The sequence below is a fragment of the Megascapheus bottae genome, chromosome 20 (genome assembly GCF_031878675.1).
Source record: "Megascapheus bottae isolate mThoBot1 chromosome 20, mThoBot2.hap1, whole genome shotgun sequence".
Taxonomy (NCBI): domain Eukaryota; kingdom Metazoa; phylum Chordata; class Mammalia; order Rodentia; family Geomyidae; genus Megascapheus; species Megascapheus bottae.
Window position 1 is genome coordinate 27,187,010 of NC_143528.1, and position 27,641 is coordinate 27,214,650.

Consider the following 27,641-nt stretch of genomic DNA (forward strand, 5'->3'; position numbering starts at 1 on the left):
CCAAAAAGTCATTTATATTTGTTCTTCTATCTACCATTTCCAATGCTCTTACTTTCTTTGAGTAGGACTAAGTTTCCATCTGATATAATTTTAACTTTAGCATAAAGAACTTCTTTTAATATTTCTGATAGCACGAGTCTTGAAACAAATTTTCTCGACCTTTTGTTTCTCTTTAGTTTTGGCTCATATTTTATGAAGACTTTTAGTGACAGATTGTGTGTTTATTTTCCGTTCAGCACTTCAAGCATGGCTGATATTGTTTCTGATAAGAGGTCAGTAATGAGTTTTATCTCTATATTTTCCACTTGAAATATCTTTCCCAGCATTGCTTACTTTTAAGATGTTCACATTGCTACATTTTCACACTTTATTATGGTGTACTTTTCATGATTCCTTCTGTGCTTGTCCTTATTGAATTTGTGGATTTACATCAATGTTCATCAAATTTGGATACATTTATGTCTCAAAAATTGTTCCATTCCTCCTTTTCTAATTGACTTCCCAATTATAGACATTTTTATATCTGTCATAGGCTGGAGGAGCTCCAATGATTCTTACCAGCGTTATTTTATCTGTTTGCATTGCTTTTTAGTAGTTCCCATCACACTGTCCTAAGCCACTGATCTTTTCTTTGGCATCTCTAATATGCTTTTAAGTCTATCTGTTTTTAACTTCAGCTCTTATACTTTCTAACTCTCAAAGTTCCAGTTTGTTCCTTTCATAGTTTTCCTGTCTCCTCATTTTGTTCATTTTTGTGTTGAATTGTATTTATATTTCACTTTGAATACCTTTCCACACATGTCTTTAATGAACAACTCCCTTCTGACAAATATGTATAAACCATCAAACTATAAAGAGACGGGTTAACACAATGGTTATTTTGCCAATTGCAGCTAAAATTAGCCAGAATTCATCATTGTACAACTCTACCTTCAGTACAAGGGTACCCCTTATCTTCAGAAAATAATAACTAAAGGTAGTTCAGGACAGTGTTTTCTGACCTGAATTTGTAGTTGTTAACTAAATTATAGTGCAGCAACCATCCTCAACTCATTAGTAAGTTAATATGTATATCAACTACATAAGAAAGCACCTTCAATTATTTACTTCTTTTCCAAATACCTCAAGTTTGGCTTATATCCAAATATCAAGAGCACTGTATTGATCATGTATATCAGATGCTACTTCCCCAAAATCCTTATAATAAAGATGATAGAATCTGAAAATAGGAAATGATCTCCTGGCAGGGAAAAATCAAAGAAAATAAGTTTCCAAGTAATATTAAGTCTGCCATGGTTCTAACACAACATAAATAAAAACCATCAGTTATGGAGTCATTTTCTAGGAAAGACAGAGGCCCATTAATGTGGCTAGACCAATCAAAGCGCTCTGGGATCAGCCAACAACACTTTCATTTAGGCCTGGAATAGATGCTGACAAACAAAAGGCATCTGAGACTTAACCTGATTTATTTTATTGTAAGCCTTCTTGTAGAATTTTGGTCTGGGATGAAGAATGCCAAATGTATTGTTCAGTGATGTAAACATCTTGGGGAAATAGGAGGAGTAGGAATATAAATATTCATACATGAAGCTTGGAATTCAAGCATTAAAGGTTGATTCAAGGCAGTTGTATCATACATTGACCTCACAAATTTTACTTTTATCCAAGTTGGAGCCACCTAAGAAATTCCAATTAGTCCATGTGATTAAGAACTAATGTGTCACACTACAATTTGTTTTGATTCCTGGGTTTATTTGTTTGTTTCTAAGGACTGGAGTGCGATTTCAAGTCATTGCCCTGAAGCAACAGCTTCAAAATAGCCCCTATTTTGGTATTTAAGGTATTAAGGGTCTTTGGTAATTACAAAAGTGTTTATTTCATCAGTGCCTGTATAGGTTTCATTCTTCAGTCTAGACTACATCATGTTTTAAATACACTGCAAGACCCACTGAGTGGACCTTGCTTATCCTCTGCATTTGAAAGTCTCTTGCCATACTTTAGGCTACCTTTGAAGGGTAATTTATGTGTTTTAAGGACAATTCAGCATACTGCAACTTCAGGAGGAGATTGTAAACAACCAGAAACCAGATGGGGTAATTAAAGTATTTCACTCTGACAACCAAGGAATACTTACGTTTGTCCTGAAAGACTCTCTATTAGTAACAAACCCTATTAGAAGTAGCCCACCAAATTTACCTCAAAAGATTCAACATACATACTCTGTTTAAAATATTTATAACTCTTTAATGGCCTCAGAAACGAAAACACCTGAAATTATAATAATGATGTGATTCAAAGTTCTTTTTTTGATTAGTAAATTCTGAAACATGAGGACAACCTGGTCATACAACTTCTAAAAATAGAATGATGCTAAAAACTAATTTATAAATATGTGTAGAGATTTTGGGTTTTGCTTAATTAAAAATAATGCTTTGTTTCTCGGATTATTTTGCCAAATTAGATGGAAATGGTTTGACACTAAGTTAGGAAAAAATAAAACTGGCCTCCAGTGGATTTAAATTCTCAAATTAAAGGTCTTTGGTTTTCTTGTCACACTTTTGACAAGCTATTTTCTTAGTAATTTCATTGAGAAATTCCATAAGGAAAGGACCTCGATCTGTTGTTTCTTCTGTAGTCTATACAGACAAAAATAAAAAACATAGAAATCCAGTCTTCATAGTCAAAATGAAATGAAGTATTAAGGCAATTATCTGGGTCATTTAAGGGAAATGAATGTTTTAGAGGTGATTTGGGGAAAAAATGTTTTCCTTTTGCTTCAATTACACAGAGTCACTTCAATTACTTTAGCATTTTGGCAAATTATTTTTTTCTGAGTTATTCTAAAGTCAGAAATACCATTCCTGAGAAGCGTAACAGTTATAAATGTAAGAAAGAAAATCTTAGCCATTTATATATTTTAAGCGCATGCACACACGCGTGCACACACACACAGAGATGCAGATATTTATATTAACAAGGTTGGGTTTTTCTATAAAGATCACTATTCAACCTCACTATCTCAAACAAATTTTACAATGCTATTCACATAACTTCCCGAGGTGGTGTCGATCCACTAATTAAAGAAAAGGCTCTTTGCTTCATCTAAATCTTAGCGAGAAATTGAAGGCTTTCCCTATCACAACAATTTCAAGATTCAAGCTGAGAGTTTATTTCTGGCCTAAGAAATACTCTACCATTATAATATTCTGTCAGACTAGAGCCTTCACAGCAAAGAGGAAACACATCATTGATTCATCATATTTAGTTAGTCCTTTACTATTTCACATTTATATAATTCCAAGAAATCAGTCACTTAATTCAATTCTGCTGGCCAGCCAATTAGTTCTGTATACTGTCTTCTTCTTGTAGTAATGAAATGTAGTATAAGTAGCTATCGTAAGTAGCCAGCAGAACCATCAGAATAATTTCAAGTTGAAAAAGAAAGGAGAAACATTTGTACATGACTTTCCAAGTTTTTATTTTCACTTGTAACTATAACTAAATTGTCAATGGCAGAGATCCAATCACAGTTAATAGAAGAATGGAACTCATAATGACAATAAAAGGAAACAAACATGTCTGTGAATATTATCTCCCTCATAATTATTCATAATATTTTAATTGTATATATAAAAGAAATATGTAAGAACAATGGAGATTTTCAAAGGAGTTAAAGATTCTTTGGAGAGTTTCAAAATCACCCTTATTTCACTAGCCAGAAAGGAGGGAGGACATATTTAATACCACTTGATATCTAGTGTGTGTATCTCACAAAGGCAGACATTTCTTTGTTTTGTTCACCCATTTTCCATCTCTTAGAACAATACCACAGAGTAAATGAAAATATAGTATTCCCTCCTCATATCCCAAACTACATAAATCCCAAGAACCCAATTGCAATTCTGTGGAAGGAAGCAACTCTGAATGAACTAAAATCACATCTCCCTTACTCTGACAGGAAGTGGGGAAGGATTTGAAATACAAATGGATTTGCAATAGAGGAAAGTAAAGTTATAATCCTTGCCTACTTTGGGAAATCCTGATATTAATATCAACATATTCACTGATTAAACTTTATCTGACAATACTACTTTTCCTAATAGATGTTCAGAGGCTTGTGTTATATAGATAGGAGTAGGGTGAAGACTTTCTGCTCTCCAGGAATTAATGGCATACTTAATTGGACATCTATATTGAAATTTTCTTTCGATGAATAGGGATTAACTATTAACAGAAGGTGCAGCAAGTCTTCTATAGAAAATATGATATAAAAACAGTTTATAGGATGGGAGGAGTGTGGCAGTTCCATTATCAGTATGTAGAGATTTGTCTTGGTCTATCCTTGCTGTTAAGTAATATGTCCTAGAATGGGTAATTTATTTAAAAAACAGAAATTCATTTTCTTAACAGCAATAGCGGAGAACACCAAAATCAAAGCACCAGCAGAATCCATATCTAGTGAGGATTCAGAATTTCTAGTGCACTCTTTCCACGTGTCCTAACTTAGTGAAATGAAGTTCTCCCAGGTCTATTTTAATAAAGACCCAAAAGGCCCCACTTTCATGCCTCACTCAGTTCCCCAGGGCCCCATATCTGGGTACTATCACTAGGGGGATTACATTCCAACATAGGAGTTATAGATGGAGAAACCATCTCCCACATGTAGGCTTCTTGAATGCTTCCAAAGTAATCATAAAGAATTTGGGTTTTCACATTGCTTAGTAGATCAAAGCAGAGTTGCCTTCTGAAATAGTAGGACTCTACCTTACCCAACACCTCTGAGACTCCACAGAGCACAATTGGAGGGGAGGAATCACATCTAACTTATTTTCTATGTAAAGGAAATAGGCACAGAAAGGTAAAGAAATTTATCTAAGCCATCCACCCCTGATCCTACCATAAAAGCCATGTGCTTAGCTCTCATTAATGTTTAGCATTAAATCCTCTTGCCTTTCCTATTTAAAAAAATCTGGCATTCTTCCTCTGAAGACAAAATACTAAAACTCTTGGGTGTTTTAGAAGGAAAAGAAAACGCAAGTTTCAGTTATCCTTAAAGACAAGTAGGACTGGCAAGGGAATATATAAGCAAAAACTGCCCAAAATCCTAACATCAAATTAGGCCTTAGGGTCCAACAGCTTCTTAACCTGCCTTTGAAAGAATTGCTAGTAAAGCCACAAACTATCATTCTACTTGCCAGGCTAATGGTGGCATCAGTACAAGCAATAAAATAGTCAGTGAGAAGCATAGGAAAACAGAATTCATATGAAAATCCAACAGCCTGCAGCTAGGTAATTGGTAGGCAACTATAAACACCTGAGCTATCAAACAGCAACTTTGGTGCTTGGATATATATATATATATATATATATACATATATATATACACATATATATATATGGAAAATTCATTTCATTTTAGGGGGGAATATATATCCGCTTTCAAAAGCTTGAGGTTTGTTTCCCAAAAGAATGTGAATAAATAAGTTGCCACGGAGAGGATACAATCTTTGCTTGGCACAAGACTCTGTACTTGTGGCACTGAATATGTTTTTCAAAGGTTGTCTGACTTATTCTACGAAGAACCTCCTACTCCATCTCTTGCCCCAAGAATGGAATGCCATAGTACACATCTTTTCCTTCATTAAAATAAACCCACTCTTAAAAGACAGTCACATGTTTCAACTACACCAAAATCTTCTTATAACACTGAACAATGAACTGAACACTGAACATTCACAAACATAATGTTTCCACAATCTCTTCTAAGGCTCAAATTGCAGGTTATTATTTAATGGCAAAAGTAAGTTTAGATCAGGCTTGCAAATGGGTATTGCTCTACCCTCAGAGAACTGGCACTGAAGGACAGAAAGGGATCGTGGGGGAAAATATGGAGTTGTAGATTGTTTTGGAAATTCAAAACCACCATAGCTCCATAAGCTCACATTTCTATTGGACAATATCAATGGGAGAGCCGTTAAAAGGGCCCAGCCTCCAGCTCACCATAGGACCCACTAGATCCTTCTACTCATTTGCACCTGCTCCTTAGAATAATTAGGTGTCTTAAGTTTATGTCCTACTATTCAAACATACAGTTGTTCACCTAAAAGTGTACAATAATCACAAACAGCCAGCCACGATGGTTTGAATTGTTGACACTGGCCTTTAAGTTTTTCCCGGCCCCTGGCTACAATTCCTGAAAATAGCATGACTGCATAAAGTCTGAAAGTGTATCCCCAAAAACTTATTTACAAATTAGGTTACTCACCCTGTACACACAACAGCACATCCTAAATTTATGAATGAGCTTTATGTTGTCAGGTTTCCTTGAAGACAGAGGAGTACAGGGTTTTTAAGATGGACCTTAGAAATGTATCTAAGAAAACAAGAAATGTTCATTGGATTCCATGTCTGATAGCAGTTACCTTCCAAAGTGATCTTACCATATGCAGGGTCTCTCTTAAATGATGGAACTTTTTTAGGTTTGTAGATTATCCAGCAGCACTAAGTCAGAAAATGTTGCTAGAGGGGTGGGGGCAGGTAAGCTGTGTTTCAATAATCCTTACAAGTAACTCTAAAGCACTTCACAATTTGAGATATCTTGATCGAGTGCTTTCCTATCAGCTTGTCTTAATGGGGACACTTATCCCCTTACCTTCAAGAATGGGATAGGATTTTGAATGCTATTTTCTGTCCACACTGTACCTTATACTTCCACTCCTGTCAATTCTCATTGCCAGCTAGTATAAACCCTTGTTTCATGCCAGAACCTCAAACACATGAGAACAATGCAGTTTCAGTGCTAGTATCTACCACTGCAGGCAGACATTAGCCATGCAAAATATCTTGGAATAATTCAATAAGTGAATGAGTAAAAGGGCATTCATTGAGTTAACATTTGTTTGAGACACACATATGAAATATAACACAGTATTAGTAGGTAAATTATCTGCAAGAACTTCATTGTTCCCAAATACCTATACACTATATATTTAATATTCATCATTAAAAACTAGAAAGGCCTGTGATGATATGCAAAAATGCGTCCATTGTCTAATGGAATCATCCATTTGGCTGAAGGCTATTGATAACTAATGCCATAGCAATGGAAGCTTTCCTTTTGTTGGTGGTGGTAGCAGTGGATATGGTTGGGGCTTGAACTTAGGGCCTGGGTGTTGTCCTTTAGCTTTTTCTACTCAAGACTGGCATTCTACCACTTTGAGCCACAGCCTTACTTCTGGTAGTTAATTGGAGATCAGAGTCTCATGGACTTTCCTGCCCAAGTTAGCTTCAATCTATGATACTCAGATCTTAGCCTCCTAAGTGGCTAGGATTACAAGCAGGAGCCACCAGTGCCTGGCACTGGCAGAGCTTAGTTGGTTTTATCTGTAGCGTATACTACAGAAATACAATAAGTAGTTAAATTTACTCAGCAGATTGGATTCAAGCACTTATTTACTTTTTGGTTGCTGTTGTTATTTTCATTTGTGTTGTTTTGGTTTGCCTTTTTAGTGTTTGATTGGTGTACCAATCCTAGGACTTGAGCTCTGGACCTGGGCACTATCCCTCAGCTTTTTGCTCAAGGCTAGTACTCTACCACTTGAGGGCACAGTTCCACTTTCAGTCTTTTTGTTTGTGTGGGTTTTTTTTCTGTTGTTAATGCAGTTGTATTATCTTTAAGTAGCATACAAAAGAATTGCCATTCCATAAAGCAGTTTGTGGATGTAATGATCTTGATCATTTCCAGCTTTCTGAAGTTTAATTGGAGATCAGAGTCTCTTGGACCTCCTGCCCACACTGGATTTGAACCATCACCCCAGATCTCAGCCTCCTGAGTAACTGTAGAGTGATAATCAGGAGCCACCTCACCCAGCATGGGCTGGCTTTCAGATAAGGTCTCACTCTTCTGCCCAGCCTGGCTTTGCATTCCAGATCCTCCAGCCTCGGCTGCCCGGGTGCTGAGATTACTAGTATGCCCCCACCGTGTGCAACTGGAGTCAGCCACTTTGATTTACAAACAAGATTTCTCATGATCAGATTCCTTCCAACATCCCATTAGTTGCAGAAAATAGCTGGGGCCAGGAGTTTTGCCTAGTGGTAGAGTGCTTGCATAGCATGCACAAAGACCTGCGTTCAATTCCTTGGTACCACATACATAGAAAAGCCAGGATTTGGACCTGAACTATCTTAAAAAAAAAAAAAAAAAGCACTTTATATGGTAGAAAAATAAGATGAATAAAGCTTTGCAAAACAAAATTTGCACTCAAGGACCTTCACTCAGAAATGTAGACATTTTTCTAATCTTGTTATTTTTTAAAGTTCACATCACATTTATTTTCTTGTATAAAAGGAAATAAGTGGGTTGGCATGGTAGCCACACCAATAATCCCAGCTCTCAGGAGGCTGAGGCAAAAAGATCGAAGCTTTTGTGTTTGATTATTATTTGGGGGGGGACAAGCTGCTCAGCAGGTGGAGGTTGAAGGATTTCAACCCCATAACCATATGAACAAAAGTGCAATATTCCAACTGAAAAATGAAAGTAAAAAGAGCTGAGAACTTGGGTCAAGTAAGAGTATACCTGCCCAAACATGAGGCCATAACATCAAACCCCAGTATTACTTTCTCTTTATTTCTCTAGTTTTATTTTTTATTATCAAGGTATTGTATAGAGGGGTTACAGTTACATCCTCCAGATAGTAGGTGCGTTACTTCTCACACATTGATACCCCTTCTTATGTTTTTGTCCCCATTTCCCTCCCCCCACACCCTCCCAATCATCTTGTTTTACCCCCTTCCCTTTCCTATTTCAAATAAACAAATAAATGAATATATAATATACTAGGTAATAAAATCAGATACAGTAACAATATGAGATAAACAAAAAGACAACAAAGAAGAAGAGAAATAACAGTACATTAAGAACAACAATCACTGAAGATAAAGCTCTTGTTTCCATACCCTAGAGATCCTTTCATTTAGCCTCATCCTATATGAGCTTATGTATCTAGGTTTTGCACTATTGTAAATCTCTGCTAGGAGAGCCCAAGGTTTCTACTGATTATGACAAATGAGGGAAACCATTGAGCCTATATTCCTTTGGATCTGGCTTACTTCACTTAATATGTTTTTTCCAAGTCTTCCCATTTCCTTCCAAATGGGGCAATGTCATTCTTTCTGATGGCAGCATAGAATTCCATTGTGTATAAGTACCACATCTTCTTGATCCAGTCATCTACTGAGGGACATCTGGGTTGGATGCATATCTTTGCTATGGTAAATAGTGCTGCAATGCCCAGTACTACTTTATTCAAAAGGTGATTTAATGATTCTTTAAGATTTGGTTCTGGAACAAAAGTTTTAATTTTTTTGTATGGGTCATGGGGCTTGAGCTTGGCCTGGGTGCTGTCTCTGAGCTCTTCAGCTCAAGGCTTCCACCCTACCCTTGAGCCAAGCCCCACTTCCCCTTTTTTGGAGGTTAGATGGAGATAAGAGTCTGAGATCCTTTTGTGCCAGGGCTGGCTTTGAACCTTGATCCTCAGATCTCAGCCTCCTGGAGTAGCTAGGATTACAGGCAAGAGCCACTGGGCCTGGCTAACATTTGTATTTTAAATGGTAATGTAACATTTCTGATAAATCTTTGGGCAATTAGAATGCATTAATATTGATTAAGACGATATCTCTGCCTCTTGATTTTTCGTTTCAGCCAAATGAGCTTTAAACTCAGACATACGTTTAAGTAGATGGTGCTACCTCTTGAACCATAACTTCTGCTCCTCTGATTTAGTTATTTTTCAGATAGTTTCTTATGATTTTATCCAGGGCTGGCCTTGAACTGAGATCCTCCCATGCCTTTCTATTGTAGCAAAAGTCAGAAATGTGAACCACTATGCCCAGCTTGGCTTCTTGCCAATATTAAAAGGTAAATAATAGAATTTTTTTATTCTTGCACATACAAACAGAACCCATGGAGAACTATGAAACATTCACCAGATGAATAAATCTAAAATAAATTTAACAACAAGTACAGATCAGCAAAGAAAGTCCTTCGTAATGTTTTCCAGAGTATTATACTTCTGAACATTACATGCAGGAAAATACTTAGAGGAAAGTCACTTTATGAGCCTTTACGTGAGGCGTTTTCTATTTTAACGAATGTTATATATGAGGAAATGTCTGATACAACAAAGTTTCACTGAACCATATTGTTGGAATAAACTCAGACTTTCAGCTTTAATCTTGTGAGAAATATATCTCTAAGTACATTTGGCACAACCTTCAACATTTACTTCTGATTTTTCTGATTTTAACTCAAAAACTTCCACCAAGTTTGCATTCATAGTATTCTTCAGTTTAGTTTAAAGGTAAATAAATTGACCCCGCCCAAAAAAATAAAATAAAAGCTAAAGACATTTCCATTCAATTACTAAACACTTAAAAACAGGGCCGTGTGAATTTGCTGAGTTTTAAATTGCACAACATTTAAAAACACCTGGATGGGTTCAACAAGGATGTGAAGTTGAGGGAAAAAAATATGAATTAATGAGGAACACAATTTGGTGATAGGCCTATAAATAAAGATTAGATCTATACTTGGTGCTTGTAGACTGAATGGTACAAATGTAAGTAGAGATTTTTTTTCAGAAGTCTTTTTATATTAAACATGACTATTTCATTGTTTTTTGCATTGCTAATGAACATGGGGAGAGAGTCTGCTGTATCTTACTTTTTGTTTAGAACACTGGGCCCTAAATTCTGCGTTGCACACCATTGGCACAGTCACAGTTACACAACTAATTACCTAGTAAAAAATTATTCAGTTTCCCACATTTCAAATAATAGGCCTTTGTTATCTTTAACCACTTTGGCATATGAGATACATAATAAGGGCTTAACGATAATAGCACAGCCTTTGTTACAATTGGCTACTCAATTTAATAGGTCTGGATTGGGACAGACTGTTGATTCTCTGAGATGGGAAAGCATTTCTTCTCCCTGGTAGCAGCAGGAAAAAAGCCAAAAAAGCAAATTTCTTCTGATTTTTCAAAAGGGGAAGATGGCTACTTACATAGATCCATTCAAAAAGAAAATGTATGTTCGTCAAGAAGAAGAAGGCATTAAATCAGAAAAAAAAAATAGTGAGCAGTGGGCATTCTTAGGATCCACAACCATATATTTGAAACTCAGCATCAGAAAAGAGAAAGCTAAGTAAAGCAGAGCTCGTTGCTTCAAGGTGCTTTGACGTCTTATCTCCATTTCCTAATAAAAAAAAACTTGGACAAAGGTGGCCAGCTGCCAACACAGAGGCCAGAAGCCAGAATGTAATAGTGGCACCCTTGCCCAGTTTTACCCATACTACCAAATAATTCAGCTATGGTCTATTAACCATGTGCACATATGCTTTGTATAAGATTGAAGGTTATCAAACTATCAAAGAAAATTCAAACTCAAGTTACCTTGTATTGTGCACATCAAACAAGATATTCTGTTGATGGCTGGTGATTTATAGGTAATAAAACACACACCAAAAAAAATACATAATCAAGGGTTAGAGGCATGGCTGCGCTGCTAGAGCTCTAGCCAATGAGCAAAAGTGCCAGACACTGAGTTCAAGCCCCACTCTTGGACTGAAAAAAAATGTTTTAAGGAAAGGAATATAATCAAGTCAAAGCTACATATTTGTCTTACAGAACTCCTGTAAATGGACAACTTATTCTGCTATAATCTAGACTTTCATAAAATTATATTCTATTTGCTGACAACGTTCCTGAGTCTTAAGTAGAGCTAAGTAAAGTTGGGTGCCGGTGGTTCACACCTGTAATCCTAGCTACTCAGGAGGCTGAGATCTGAGAATTGCAGTTCAAAGCCAGCTAGGATACAAAAGTCAGTGAGACTCTTATCAATTAACCACCAGAAAACTAGAAGTATTGCTGTAGCTCAAGTGGTAGAGCTCTAGCCTTGAGCTGAAGAGCCAAGGAACAGTACTCAAGCCCAGAGTTCAAACCCCACAACCAACCAAAAGAAAAACTTTTAAGTAGCTTTGTGTTCACATTTGGGAATTTTTGCTCAGCTGAGATAGGTACAACTATTGATGACATGTAAAAATTGTGAAGAAGGGTCCCAACCCCTAGTGGCTAGTGGTAGAGTGCTTGCCTAGCATGCACGAATACCTGAGTTCCATTCCTTGGCACCATATACATAGGAAAAATACAGAAGTGGTGTTGTGGCTCAAGTGGTAGAGCTCTAGCCTTGAGAAAACCCAAGGGCAGTGCTCAGGCCCTGAGCCCAAGCCCAGGACTGGCAAAAGAAGAGGAGAGGAGAGGAGAGGAGAGGAGAGGAGAGGAGAGGAGAGGAGAGGAGAGAAGAGAAGAGAAGAGAAGAGAAGAGAAGAGAAGAGAAGAGAAGAGAAGAGAAGAGAAGAGAAGAGAAGAGAAGAGAAGAGGAGGGGAAGTGGTGATGTTGCTCAAGTAGTAGAGCTCTAGTCTTGAGGAAAGCTCAAGGATAGTACTCAGGCCCTGAGTTCAAGACCCAAGACTGGCAAAAAAAAAAAAACTGTGAAGAATATTTTAAAGCAAAATCAACCATGCACATTTGTTGCAAAATGGGCAATAGTAACAAAATACTTTTGTCTTTGGACTTCAAATGTAGTAGCTCTTTTCACAATTTGAAATAATTTGGATTTCAAAGGAAAGATAAATTTCCTCTCATATTTATCCAATGGAAAATAGCAATGTTGATTTGAATCATGTGAAAAAGAATCTCACTCATGCCAGGAAGCAACAGCCATTTTTTTTTCTAGAATAGTCTTCCAATAAGCAGAGGAAAGTTCCAGAGGTTTTGACTTTCTCATCCAATTTTCACATTTTATGAATGTAGTTTCTTTTCCGTTTCTAATGAGCTGGTTATAGTTCGTTTGCTGTCTCTGACTTATGAATTTGATAGGAATAATCCTCCCTTTCATGTTCACTGTTTTAATCAGTGGTTAGTTTCATTTCATGAAAACTTTACAAGAGCTGATCTGCTCCTCCCGTCTCTTCCTCCCACAAAGGAAGACATTGCAGATTGTATCTGCCTTGTTGTAGTTGTGAATTTGATGAGAAGAATTTCCTTGCTCATTTTCATTAAGCATTTAGACAAAGAATTTATAATGTTCCACTTACAAGTTTTATGGGGATTGTACTCCATGCAATTCAATTTATTGTCCAGCTTCTAGCTATTTAAATTTGAAGCATTAATTTGAATATTTCTCTGTTGATAGCTGATTGTTTTTAATTCCACTTCTGTATTTTATGGTTATTTCACATTGAACACATGCTTGGTGATCTAAAGGTGAGCAAATATTGTCTATAAAGGGTCAATTTTTAAATTTTAGTACCGTATCATGTCTGTGGCAATTACTCAACTCTGATGTTATAACAAAAAAAAAGCAGCTATAGACCATTAAAAACAAGCAGGTATGTATCCTGATTTTAAAAAAAAAAACTGTAAGATCAAATGGAAGGGGCTGATTGTGCTAATATGCATCTATAAACCAAGCTCCTCAGGTAGCAGTGGTAAATGGACCATAGTCAGGAGACTGTAGCTGAAAAACAAACTAAAAGCAATTGAGGTCTGACTCAAGTAACAGAGCACTGTCTAACAAGTGAGTTTCCTTTGTGGATAAGGCTGCGGTACATTTCTTCACGTATTTATTTACCATTTGTTCTTCTTCTTTTCAGATCTGTATTTTCAGTTTGCTTGTGCATTTTTATTTTAATTTAATTTTATTGTCAGGGTTACAGTTGTGTAAGGTAGAAAGTACATTTCTTAATTGGATGAACAGATTACATCCTGTCATTCTCTTTTAGGTCTAAGAATCCTTGGTGTTCGGAGAAAACGGAGAGTTCTAATACTGATGGATAATTTGCTTCATTGAGAATTCTGTGTCTCCTGCCTGCCATCTTCATAAGGCCCAGGTGATGAGAGATTGAGGGGAAGGCATAAGGATCAGTATGGCACCATGAGAGATATTCCCAATCTGGAAACCCAGAAGCCTTTTTAGTGCCATGGGACTTGAACTCTGGGCTTGGGCGCTGTCCCTGAGCTCTTCAGCTCAAGGATACCATTCTAACATATTGAGCCAAGGCACCATTTCCGGTTTTCTGGCAGTTAATCGGAGATAAGAAACTCACAGACTTCATTGCCCTGGCTGGCTCACATTATCCTCACATTTCAGCCTCCCGAGCAGCTAGGATTACAGGCATGAGCTCCTAGAGCCTGGCCTAGATATTGATTTTGGAACTAAGTAGTAAATAAATTCCCTTAAAGATAAATTCTCACTTTTGAATAACAAAAAAGGTAATGAAAATGAGGAATCTCAAATAAGATGCATGTTTAAATGTTAAAGAAATATAAACTATTAAAAAAAAAAGCATGACGTCTATGCCAACAGTGAGAGGAACGAGGCAACAATCAGGAAAGCAACTCCTTTTGCAATAGCCTCAAAGAAAATAAAGTACCTAGGAATTAACTTAACTAAGAATGTAATGGACCATTTTGATGAAAACTTTAAAACCCTAAAAAAGGAAATTAAAGCAGAACTGAGGAAATGGAAAAACCTCCCATGCTCCTGGATTGGAAGAATCAACATCATAAAAATGACAATCTTGCCAAGGGCTATCTACAAATTCAACGCAAGACCCATCAATACCCCAATATCATTCTTTAAAGAAATAGAAGAGGCAATCCAAAATTTCATATGGAATAATAAAAGACCCCATGTAGCAAAAACACTTCGGAGCAGAAAGAACAGAGCAGGAGGAATTTCAATAACAAACTTTAGACTCTATTACAGAGCTATAATAATCAAAACAGCTTGGTACTGGCACAAGAACAGGCCTGAAGACCAATGGAATAGAACTGAGGAGCCAGATATTAAACCACAGACCTATGGCCACCTAATCTTTGACAAGGGAGCCAAAAAAATAGAATGGAAGAATGGAAGAAAGACAGCCTCTTCAACAAGTGGTGCTGGCAGAACTGGTTAAGCACCTGCAGAAAACTAAAGTTGGATCCTTCTTTGTCACCCTGCACTAGAATTAACTCCAAATGGATCAAATACCTCGAGGTAAAAGCACGAAAACATTACAAAAAGGAATAGGAGACACATTAGGCCTCCTTGGCACAGGTCGAAACGTTCTTAATAAGGACCAAGAATCACAACAAATCAGAGAAAGGCTAGATAAGTGGGACTGCATTAAACTGCAGAGCTTCTGTAGGGCAAAGGACATAGCCAGTAAACTAATTAGGAAGCATACAGAATGGGAGAAGATCTTCACTAACCATACACTGGACAAAGGCCTCATATCTAAAATATATCAACAGCTCAAAAAATTGAATCACTCCAAAACTAATCGCCAAAGAAACAACCATCCGATTAAAAGATGGGCCAAAGACTTAAAGAGAGTCTTCTCTGAAGAAGAAACAAAAATGGCCTATAGACACATGACACATCTCTGGTCATAAAAGAAATGCAAATCAAAACAACTCTAAGATTCCACCTCATTCCAGTTAGAATAGCCAGGATCAAGAAAACTAATAACACCAGATGCTGGAGGGGATGTGGCCAGGAGGGATCACTACTACACTGTTGGTGGGAGTGCAAACTCGTTCAACCACTATGGAAAGCAGTATGGCAGTTCCTCAAAAGACTAAACATAGAGCTCCCCTATGACCCAGCAATTCCACTACTTGGCATTTACCCAACCGTCCAGAAACAAGTGCATACTAAATCCACTAGTACAATGATGTTCATTGCAGCACTATTTACCATAGCAAAGGTATGGAACCAACCCAGATGTCCCTCAGTTGATGAGTGGATTAACAAGACGTGGTATTTATACACAATGGAATTCTATGCTGCTGTCAGAAAGAATGACATCGCCCCATTTGTAAGGAAATGGAAAGACTTAGAAAAGATCATATTAAGTGAAGTAAGCCAGACTCAAAGGAACATAGGCTCAACGGTTTCCCTCATTTGCCATAATCTGTAGAAACCTTGGACTCTTCTACTAGAGATTTGCAATACAGCAACACCTAGATACATAAGGCCATACAGTATGACGCTAAATGAAATGACCTCTAGGATATTGAAACAAAAACCATATAATGAGTGATTGTTGTCCTTAATGTACTATGTTATCGCTCATCTCCTTTGCTGTCCCTTGGTTATATCATATTGTTACAGTATTTCACTGTTATGTGATATATTGGATATATGCATATTTGGTTATTTGAAATTGGATAGGGAAGGGGGGAAAGCAAGATGAGGGTGGGGGTGGTGGGAGGGAAATGGGAACCAAGACATGAGAAAGGATATCAATGTATGTGAAGTAATGCACCTTCCATCTGGCGAATGTAATGTAACCCTTCTATTAATTACAATAAAAATATATGGAAAAAAATAAAGCAAAGAGCTACTTTGTGGGCCTAGCGGGGACAGCACAAATTACATAGTTTATATGACTAAATTTACATTTCTGTGCAAAACATACAGGTGCATACACACACACACACACTAGAAAAAAAATATGCTTATTTTACTGATCTGGTATTATTAGACCTTCAAAGAGATTGGCTTAATGTATGTGTCAAAGACTGTTTTGACATTAAGGTTTTTTGCGTGTTACTATTATTGTTTTATTAAAACTTTATTTTTTAGAGACGTTTGGGTTCAAAGAAGTATTGAGAGCTTGGTAGAAATTTTTCTATATGCGTCCCTTCTTGAAACACACACGTAGCTATCTGTGTTGTTTTAAAAGTCCCCAAAAGAGTTGTTACAATGACACTTCATAGTCATCTAAAGTCCATAATTTATGTTAGGGCTCACTTTGATGCTACACATTCCTTTTGAACAAAATTTTAGTAATATTACAGTACAAAGGAAGTTTCACTGTCTTGAAAATCCTCTGAGCCTCACTCAGTAATCCTGCTCTCTTTCTAACTTTTGGCAATCACTGATACTTTTTTGAATGATTTGGTCTTTGTGCATTTTCCACATGTCCTTTGAGTTAGAATCCCACAGTACGTAGTCTTTCCAGATTTTTTTTCACTTGCTAATATGCAATTAAGGTTTTTCCAAGCCTTTCAGCACTAATATTCCATTGCCTGGATATATCCAGAGGCAAAGAATGTGCTACCTTGCCTGAAGTTATTCATGTATACATAAGACTTCCATTGTATTTTGTTTTGTTCTGTTCCATTTTATCTTTTTCTTCCCTTCTCTTCCAGCACATTGGCTTATTTTCAAGTAGAAAGAAACGGCAATCAACAACCTAAGCTTCATACTTGGTAGTACTGAAATCTCAAAATTATCTTGCTGTTTTAACACCAGAATTCCTAGAGATCAACTGTAGTACAATAATATATCTAATATGTGTCCCCTAGCTCAGAGCTTCCAAAACCCTTGGAATTTCTTTCACAATAATAATGTCTTTGTTATGTTCATAAAGTAGCTCATGGTAGGTCCCCCAGCTAGCTTCAGGACAGAAGTGCTGTGGCTAAAGTGGTAGAGCACTAGCCTTGAGGAAAAAGCCCAAAGACAGCGCTCAGGCCCTGAGTTCAAACCCCAGGACAGGCAAAAATAAAAAATTTAAGCAAAGCAATTCCCTGAGTTCTGTAAATTGTTTTAGCAAACCACTGAACTTGAAATCATGGGAAACTCCAAGTACATAATCTGCAAGTGTGGAAGCCTGTGCTTCACTTGGAACTGCTGTTTGAAGTGAGAAAGTCTGGGGAAGACAGAGTGTAGAGTCTATATGAACTCCAGAGTAGTTGGTGTCAGAATTGAACTGCAGTCCACCCAGGTGGGAGGAAGACAGAATCAACTTGAATTAGCCAGGCCTAATTAAGGAAACCAAGCTGTAGAAGAATAGAGCAGTTCAGCTTGAATCTTTTCCCCACCCTGAGCCAATCAACTGTCACCTTCACAAATGTGGTGGTGCCTTATGGCAGCCCTGTGGAGTCAAAGGGAAAGGAAATTCCCAGAAGAGAGTGCATTGGGGCAGATAATATCCTGGTGTTCTCTTCACATTGCTCAGAGCTTCAGAAACTGGCAGCATGTATTAGGTATTTCATTCTTTAATCTAGTCAGATCCACAGATGGCTCTGTGGGTCCATAAGTTCATGTCATCGTCTTGTGTAGCTAGCAAGTCCATGATATAAAGCTAGACTTCTAAATGTTAAGAAATTTCAAAATGGCAAATAAAACCTTTTTCGGGGGCTTAAACATACTTAAATTGAGCATTTATAAATAGTAACTTCATCTCATGAACAATTGGCTGTAGGTTCTATGTACCTAGAAAGCTATTTACTATTTTTCTCAAATGTGTGTGTGTGTGTGTGTGTGTGTCTGAGAGAGAGAGAGAAAGAGAGAGACAGAGACAGAGACAGAATATTGACACCATAGATAAGTCCAGAAAATAAATATCAGGTTTATTCTGGCATTGTGTGTGTGCAAAAGACAGGAGTCTTTTTTTCTTTAACTGCTTCTGTAGCATAATATTAAGCTATAATATGGGATAGAGAATGATAACCTTGAGGAATATAAGGAGTAAAAGTGAGCAAGTATGTTTTCACTAGCAAGTTGACAGACAAGAAATAAAAAGCTGTGATCCTTACTCCCCACTGAAGTTTTCTCAAGCTTTATGAAGGTGTGCACCAGTCAATGAAATATTATTCATTCTTCACCTCTGTATTACAGTAGCATGAGAATTCTTCTCTCACCTCTAAAAAAACTACAGAATAATTGAGAACAGACTGTCTTCTATTCTGTCAAATCCTCAAAACAAGCACGGGGCCTAGAATGTAGCCAGAGGGAAAGAAATCGCATATAACTGCATTATAAGATGACTTTTGCATGTAGCCTATACTCTTTAGAGTTGGCTTGCTTATAAAATGAAGATAAATATAATCTTTACTTCACTGAGTTGCTGTGAGGATTAAATGTCCCATAAATGCTGCTCTTGATAACTGAAGGCCAGTCAGCAATCATAATTCACTGATTAGAGGCCATCAGACCCAAAGCAAGTTATTTATAGGTGGAGAAATCACAGGAGAATATTTCACAAGAGGCTCAGGTCACTGCTCTCAAAATAAGCAGCAAATGAAGTCTCAGCTATTCCAACAGCTTCCCCCTGTCCTGTCTTCTCCATAGTCATTGCACCCTGGATATTAATAGTCATTTTAATATTTCAGCACATGTACACATTCACGTTTGCTACTTGCTATTTGTTTTTAAGAAGCCCTCCACATAGCTTATTAAATGTCAAATAATGTATCTTTTGTTTATTTTTGTGGTGCATTATACATGTTAGGAGCTTTATTACATTTTGTAATTCTGTAATAAAGAATCCCAGTGTTGCCTTTTCTATTTATTTCATGAAACCGCCACTTTATTTTTTCTCCACAGTATGTAGTACTTGTCATTCTCCTTTCTATTTATGCCAACTCATTTTCCTCATTACCTAGATGCTGAAATATTGGTCAATAAAATAAATCTATAATTAGAAGCAAACTAGAGAATACATAGATTAAATTATTGAGAAATCATTCTTTGTTCTAGAAGTATATTTTTCTTTTTAAATTAAATCAATTTTAACCTTACATAAAACACAAAAATTGCACATATTAACTGAGTAACATGATGTTTTGATATATGTAAACAGAATATAATGTTAAGGAAGGAATCATTTTTATATTTAAATCAACCATAGTATCCCATTTAAACTATAATTTTTATTTTTTGTTGTTTTGTTTTTTAATTGTATTTTCTTGTCAGGGTGATATATAGAGGGGTTACAGTTACATTCATCAGGTTGTGGATACATTACATCTTCAGCATTGCCCTTCCTATGTTTTTCTCCCACTTTCCCTCCCCCGATCCCTTCCCCCTAATCATCTTGGACACTATAATTTTTAATTTTTTTTGCCAGTCCTGGGGCTTGAACTCAGGGCCTGAGCGCTGTCCTTGGGCTTTCTCAAGGCTAGAGCTCTACCACTTGAGCCATAGCACCATTTCCAGCTTTTTTCTATGTATGTAGCACTGAGGAATCGAACCCAGGTCTTCTTGCATGCTAGGCAAGCACTCTACCACTAGGCCAAACCCCTGGCCCCATTATAATTTTTAAAGTAACAATTTTAACTTAGAATTCAAAACGTATACATATATGCTTTGGAAAAGCAAATATAAATGAAGTTCTAGTAGACAAAACTCTTTCTAGCCCAAAACAAAATAAGCACTTCAGATGATCCCCTAAGATGTAAGTAGAAAAGTTCTCTAAGACATCCTAGAAAATAAGATGACAGATATGAAACAAGCATTTAAACTAAAAACTCCTGAATAGAGGAAGCATTAAAGAGTGTTGAAGTCACACTCACCTACTATTGCTTTTTTTAATTAGTAAAGGTAATTTCACTCTTTTGGAACTTTATGTTGAGGGAGAGGGCAAGTCACCAGCTAGAATTTCAATAAAGTTTCAATAAAATTTTCCAGATAGAAGCTTTTGACACTTGCTAACTACTGAATTGTCATAAAAGTGGCATTATAAGTTCTAATTCCATAACTAGAACTTATATTGGTTTGAAGCCATTTTCAGAACCTTATTAATTCTGGGTGATTTAGAAAGAAAAAAAAAGTTCCACCAGAAAAACTGTTCCAAGTTGTCATTAGCATGTATAAATATGGACTGAATTCCCTGTGGTTTTGTTGGAAGATTGGCGATATGCTTACTCTTTTACATACACAAAGGTGAGTTTGTTTACTAACTCACACATTCCACTCATATTTGAAATTGCACGCCTAAATCTTTGCTCTAAACAAGTTCTTATAAAAATTGTAAACAAGAGTCCACTTATTTCTGACACAAAGCAAAAGGTCACAATTTACTGTTGGTGATTTTGACTCTGGCATCTTGCTAATGGTATGCTAAACATGTTGCTTCTTGAGTTATTGCCAGCTAACATTCATTTTGGGATATATGAATATCACCAGGGAAATTCAGGCCCCTTCAACCACTTATGTATCACGTTAATATTCCCAAGTGGTTTTATTAAAGGCGCCAGCACTGCACCCTATTAAGACCTGTCATGCAATGTTTTATTTTGATATTTTACTTCACTGATTTTCATCATAGTTTCCTACCTAGGTTCCAGACACCATGACTGCATTCATAAACTTGCATATAATATGCATGTGAAATCATATTTCCTTCTTGGACGCATTAGAGAAATTCCATCTGTCTGTTCCTTTTTAAGCTGTTAAGTTTTCCACATTGAACACAGAATTGGGTTGCAATTACCCACTATGGCTCTTCATCAAAACAATATTTTAACTTGTATATAATAGTATTACATTTTATCTTTTGCCCGAGTAGTTTAAGATACTTCACACTGTCAGTTCTACAATAAACCTAAAAGCATAGAAGAGCATTTTAAGGTTGAAAGGAATTTTTTTTGCCAGTCCTGGGCTTGAGCTCAGGGCCCGAGCACTGTCCTAGGGCTTTCTCAAGGCTAGAGCTCTACTACTTGAGCCTCAGCACCACTTCTGGCTTTTTTCTATGTATGTGGTACGGAGGAAACAAACCTGGTCTTCATGCATGCTAGGCAAGCACTCTATCACTGGGCCAAACTCCTGGCCCGCATCCATCCCCTAGCGTATTTTAATCCACTCTTCAGCTCTTATAAAGAGCTCTCTTGTTGTTCTCTTCTTCTTCATTTGGAAAACAATCCCATAGCCAACCAAGATGTCCTGAGCAGGCATGCAGAAATAAGTGCTCCTACATTTATAAGCCTATTGCGCCACGTTGTCTAATATTAAGCTCATTCACTACTGAACATTGTTTCTGCGTGGCCATTTTTTGTTTTCTCTCTCATTTGATGTAGAACTCTTACAAGGACAGTTATTGTATCAAGCTAAATGTCCAACAATGAGTAAATAAATATATAAAACATGGTATTTATGATGTACATATGTATATATGTAAAATGGACTAGCATATGTTAGGAAAAAGTGGGGAGAATCATCCTGCCACTTGTGACAACATTTATGAACCAGGAGGATGTCATGTTAGGTTAAAAAAGCCATATACAAAAGTGCAAAGACTGCATAGTCTCAATTATGTGTAGCATAGAGAGCAGAGTAGAGTGGTAGTTACCAGAGACTCACGGGTATACTAAGTAAAAAGATATTGGTCAAAGAGCACAAAGACATAGAAGAATTAAATGATGAGCATTTAATGTAATGTATAGGTTAATTAACTTGATCATAGAGTATGCATATATTACAGTACTACTTTACATTCATAAATATGTATATAACTTATGAATAAAACCAATTAATAAAATGTCAAGTAAAAATCATCAATAAAAGCTCTTTAAACATCAGTATCTCATATAGTACCCAGGGTAAGCCCTCAATAAATATTAGATGCTCCCATCATCACTGGGTCTTAGAATAAAACACATATCAATCTAGCCCTGAAATGAATATTTTTACTCAGATCTTTTAATTTACAGCAGTAAGACTTCATCTGTGGATAGAGGAAAGGAGTTTGACTGTGTAATACTTAAGAAGAGATGCTTCAATCCCCAGCCCTCCAAATCCACTTACCAAGGAATCATGTCTTAGTATGAACGAAACAGCTACTGAAAATGTTTCTTAAATATTCAAATATAAATCATTTGCTTTCTTAAAGAATTGTCATAATGTTTTCATACTTTAGTATAAATGTCCATAAGTGTTGGTACAATAGAACTTCAAGTTTCAGGACTTCAAGTTTCAGAATCTTTTCTATGTGTCTTATTCCTCCTCTGTCAAAATATATAGGTCTCCTACTCAGAGCCCCCTTCTCCTACATCTTCCCCTTGTGTATATTTAATTAAATCATTCATCTGCCTTCACTGGCTGCCTCTACCTTTCTCTGACCTCACTGTTGGGAATTGCCACAGGAAGTAACATTCAAGATCTTCTAGTCATTTTCTGCCTTCTTGCTATGGCCGGTACATTAGAAGTCACCTCATCTGAAAGTCTTTAGACTTTCTCAGCCATGCTGACTGATGAATAGCATCTCAGAACCTCATGATTCCTCTTTCAGCCAGTGGATTCTCTAAAGAATTGCCCAAATCTTAGACCTAGAGGTGGTCCTTTGGCCTGGACACTCATTCCTCCCCAAATGCCCAAGTCATAAAGAATGTCTCATGGTCTGGAAATTTTGAGAGCTATCTTTTTCATGCAGAACTTAAAAGTAAGGTGAAAGCGGAAATTTGGGCTAGTTGGTAAATATAGCCATCCCTTCATTTGACCCAGAAATCCCTCTGCTCAAATATCAGCTAGTGTTTGCATGCCAACCCATTTCATTTTCTTCTCTTCAACATCCCAGCCTGTAAGGAGAGGATTTATTTTTTTTAACAAAATAACCCTGGAAAAGAGAGATCTGAGTGTGTTCAGGGACTTTAATTGGAAAATCAGTGCACACCCACAGTGGAAGTCTTCCTCTCTCTCTCTCTCTCTCTCTGCTGTCTCTTGTAGCCTTTTGATCTAGGAATTTGGGTAGTTCTGTCATTCCCAGCCCTAGAGATGTATAGGACCCATTGTGGTTCCCCTACACCTGGCCTCTTTTTTTTTTAATTTATCCTTTATTAAACCCCCACAAGCTTTCCATTTCTCAGTAGCTGCTTTCTACCAGATCTCTGATACTCTTGTTGATTGAAATTAGCATTTTCTAACTATTTCTTTATTCCATTTATCAAAACTATGACTATAAAATCCTACAAACCTTAGCATTATCAGATGTCCAAAATGTGTTTTGAAATATGAGTAAGTATATCCTTTGAGTCTCAGCTTAAAGGTTTTTTTTCAATTTATGACTCTCTTTTCCTTCTAGTGACTTGATACAGTTTGTTCTTCCATATAGCTGTTTGTTTTCATTTAATGCCTTAAACTTCATGAAGGCAGGACTGTTCATTGTCTTTGGCACTACCTTCAGGGGCAAGGCACCCAATAAATATGTGTTAAGTGAGTAGCTGAGTTAAACAAATAGATAAGAAAAAGAAGGCTAAATTCTTAATGTCTATCAGCTTGCTCACCTCCATGATAGCCTATAGCATCACCCTCCTTCTTTATTATCTACCTGAGGCTTGTTATTGCTCACTGGTCTTCTCTCTTTCTCTGCCTCCTGCCTCCTCTCCTCCCGCCCCCTCTCTCTCTCTCTCTCTCTCTCTCTCTCTCTCTCTCTCTCTCTCTCTCTCTCTCTCTCTCTCTCTCTCTCTCTCTCTCTCTCTCTCTCTCCTTCTCTTCTCTACCTATCTATATGGATAGAAGAATTCTATTCTATGTCATTGTCATTCTACCTTCACAGAGAAAGTATAAAAAATAACTACTGTCAAGCTCATTTTGGTGTTCATGACAATGGCTGAAATTAAGTGCCTATCTAAAACTGAACCTTAACACTTTGAGACAGTTTTATTGAAGAACCCAGTGTATTTCTTTTTTTGTGTGTGAGGTCATGGGCACTGTCCCTGAGCTCTTCAGCTCAAGGCTACCACCCTACCCCTGGGCTGGGGCATTGTCCCTGAGCATTGTCCCTGAGCTCTCCAGCCCAAGGCTACCGCCTTACCCTTGGATCAAGCCCCACTTCCCATTTTCTAGAGGTTAATTGGAGATAAGTCTCAGGTCCTTTTGTGCCTGGGCTGGCTTTGAACCTTGATCCTCAGACTCAGCCTCGTGAGTAGCCACCATACCCAGCTTGTATTCCTTTTCATTTGTTGAAAATGTGAACATTTGACAGAGAAACTGGCTCTATTTAATCTGCTTTTGGTATGCTTTAATTTCTTTGAGAATCACTTAGTAGGATTGATCATGCGGAAGCACATGGTAGGGTTCATGTTGCTTACTTTTTAGCATCTACAAAAAGAATTTAATTTCTTGTATATTTATCAAAGTTAGATGCTATATTTAAATACAAGAATCCATTATTTCTTCTCCAAAAATCAGATAGTAATGAACAATTACTTTAAAGGGGAAGGGAGTAGAACTTGTCCAACCTAAGAGAAAAAAAAGCAAAATAAGCTGTAGACATCCTTTTTTGTCCTAAAAAAGAAACTGTTCACAATGTAGGTAAATAAAGTGATGGAAAATACAAAGGCCTATCCCTTTATGAGAGTTTAAAATCTGACATGTCTGAACTCTAAACACACTTGGTGAACTTCCAGAAAGTCCTACCAGTCATAATTAGCCACTAATGAAATTTTACTGGGAGAAAAATTGTAAAGTATATATGAAATCTTTTTTTAAGTCTGAGGGGTAAATTCCATGAGAATGATTGCCTTCCTATATGAGACACTACCACAGAAATGCTTAGAAACAAATCTGTCCCCAACAGCTAATAATTCACCTATTATCAAACCCTCCAGAATCATAATACCTCAGTCCCAACTGTGAGCCTGAAAATATGTGACAAAACCCTTGATGGATTGCGGTGGCCAGCAGAATGGGTAATGGGCCTTGGGGACTTGGAAACTCCACCTACTCTATGTGTGAGAAGAATTTATGAAGATAACATGACATGCTAATATATTTTTACAGCTTAAACAAGATATTCTATGCCATTTTTGAACACCACACATAGTTTATCAATATAACTCCTAAGACCTTTATCCCCTTTTGTTTCTTTGCTGTTGCACATAATATAATTATCAGAAGGTTGAGACTGACAAGTGGAAGCATTTGAAACCAAGAGACCTTTCTTCCTTTTCTTTCTCTCTTTCCAATCTTATGGTTGGTTGACCATAGTTTTTTTTTTTATCCTATCTCCATAGATATTAAGCCAGAGTAAAACCATGGAAAGAACTTTCAATGACTTAGGTTGCACCTGGAAGTAAACCCTTTCCTTTTATCTCTCTCTTGTTTTTTAAATTTTATTGTCAGGATAATGTATAGAAGGGATACAGTTCCATTCATCAGGTAGTAGGTGCATTACTTCTCACACTGATACCCTTTCTCATATTTTTGTCCCCATTTCCCTACCCCCATCCCTGCCAATCATCTCGTTTTCCCCCTTCCCTTCCCTACCTCAAGTAAACAAATAAACATATATACAATATAACAGGTAACAAAGTCAGACACAGTAACTACATGAGATTAACCATAAGGGCAACAAAAGAGAAGAGAAATAACATAGTACATTAAGAACAACAATCACACAAGATAAAGCTCTTGTTTCCATATCCTAGAGATCCTTTCATTTAGTTTCTATATGACCTTATGTCCATAGGTCTTGAACTACTGTAATCCTCTGCTAGGAGAGTCCTAGATGGTAGGTTGATTCCTAAAGCAGCACTGGCTGAATTCAAGTATTCTTCAAATACAAATCCTTCAAAGACAAATCGAAGTCACCACCTTTGAAAGATGAAGTTACTCACTTATATGTCAGAGACCTGGGTTCTGTCCTCTCCCCTGGCTTTTGGGAAAAGGCAAATCTGTTTCTGAAAACAGTTTTTGTTCCTATAATGGTATTTACAGTTAATTACAGAAAAGCACTCCAGCTTCTCTGTTTAATCATGATTCACATACAAAAAGAAAAACCTCTATTCTGCTATACTGTGTAGTCAAGAAATTCCTGAAGACTGCAAGAGTTAATACATACCAGTCCTGTCATTGCTTATGATTAAACAAAAAAGGAACAAGCAGCTGACATTTAATGAGTCCTTAGTATCTACCTCACATGGTGTGCTTTTCCTGAATTAGCTCTCTTTGTCCTTATACAACCCTAAGAGATAGGACTATTTTGATGTTCATTTTCTAAATGTGGAAACAGTCTTCTGGAGTTCAATTGAATTTCCCAAGGTCAAAAAAACAAATAGGAGAAAGTGATGAAATTTGAACTTGAGTCTACATTCCTCCAAAACCCATGCTGTGTTGAGACTTACCTTACTACAAAAGTATGAACTCCATGTTGTCATATATATTTGAATTTTTTCAGATAGCATACTGGAATAAGATTTAGCCATATCACAAATCCTTTAAAATGTGGCAAATATGGATAGAGATTTAATTGTGAACAATGTGATTCATCTTGGAAATTTCACTCAAAAGCTCTAAGCTTCAGTTTTTTCATTTGTACAAAGCTCAAAAGACTACTAAAGACTAAAATGAGATCTCACATGTTTCCTATTAATTCTATTTAGAGATATTTTTGCCAGTCTTGAGCTTTTGTGCTCAAGCCTAGCACTCTACCACCTGAGCCACAGCTCAGTTTCACTTTTTGTAGTTAATTAGAGATGAGTCTCATGGACTTTCCTGTCAACGCTGACTTCAAACCACAATCCTCAAGCCCTGGGGGGCTAGAATTTTGAGCTACCAGCTTCCACACTTAAGAGATTTTTAATATTTAAAATAGCCAGCTACAGAACCTCCAATTCACACATATTTTCCCTCTTAGTACTTTGCATGTAGCAAACAATTTCATAACTATGATCATAGAAACAATATTCTAAGCAGGAAAATATTACCTGATTATATCTTTAGTAAAGACTTCCTCCTATCACACTTCCATCCATCAGAAATGTGAATAGTATAACACAAAGTCAGATAAGCATTTTGCTTTTCGATG